Genomic DNA, 823 nt, shown 5'->3' with positions numbered 1-823 from the left:
TAAAAAAAAAAAAAAAAAAAAAAAAAAAGGCTGCTATTATAACCCGAAGATGTTCTGCCGGTAAATATCCTAGAAGGGAATGTATAAAGAACGAGGAGACGAACTTGAGGCGTATTTTATTATCCGCACAGAGGTAAGGTCCCTTGATTTTTTCCTCTTTGGACGTAATAGCGCGAAAACACGTGCTGCCACGCGTCACTTATGTATTTCCAATGGTTATCTGAAAGAGGGGCCTCTGAAATTTTGCTGTTTTCTGATGAAAAAATTACAAGAATAAAATGGTCAATCTCTCATTTAGGAGAGATGTTTTCATTTGTGGGGGTCTGTGGTAAACACCTTAGATTATATGCTTTGGCAGGCAGGGTGTTGAAGTTGAAAACTCATATCTCCTTTTGTGGAATCAAAATTAGGTCCGAGTAATAAAATACACCTTCACACTCCGGGGAAGTGGGCAGTGACGGGTTGATTTCACAGTTATTACGTCATGGTGAGGCTAAAGTCGAGGTGGAAAATTGTAATTTACAATCCCTTTTGGTCAGCGAGGAAGTGGTTGCGTGTGGAAAATCTAAGTCCTGCATCATCAGCATAAAACACTCGTAAATATACCCAACGTCAGGGGAGGGGTGGATTTTAGCTTAGTTGGTAGTGCGTCTGCCTTGTAAGCGCTAGGCCGCGGGTTCGATTCCCGCCCGGGGCGGATTTTATTTTGATGCGATTATGTTCGTTCTCGGAACGGCTGGCTTTCTCCTATCCTGTCTTCCTTCTCTCTTCGATTTCAGGACGATAAGACCATAGCAGTTACAGTTCCCTCTGTCAAACCTTA

Source organism: Diaphorina citri, unplaced genomic scaffold (assembly GCF_000475195.1).
Source record: "Diaphorina citri unplaced genomic scaffold, Diaci psyllid genome assembly version 1.1 scaffold4269, whole genome shotgun sequence".
Lineage (NCBI taxonomy): Eukaryota > Metazoa > Arthropoda > Insecta > Hemiptera > Psyllidae > Diaphorina > Diaphorina citri.
Note: the sequence above shows the minus strand (reverse complement) of the source record.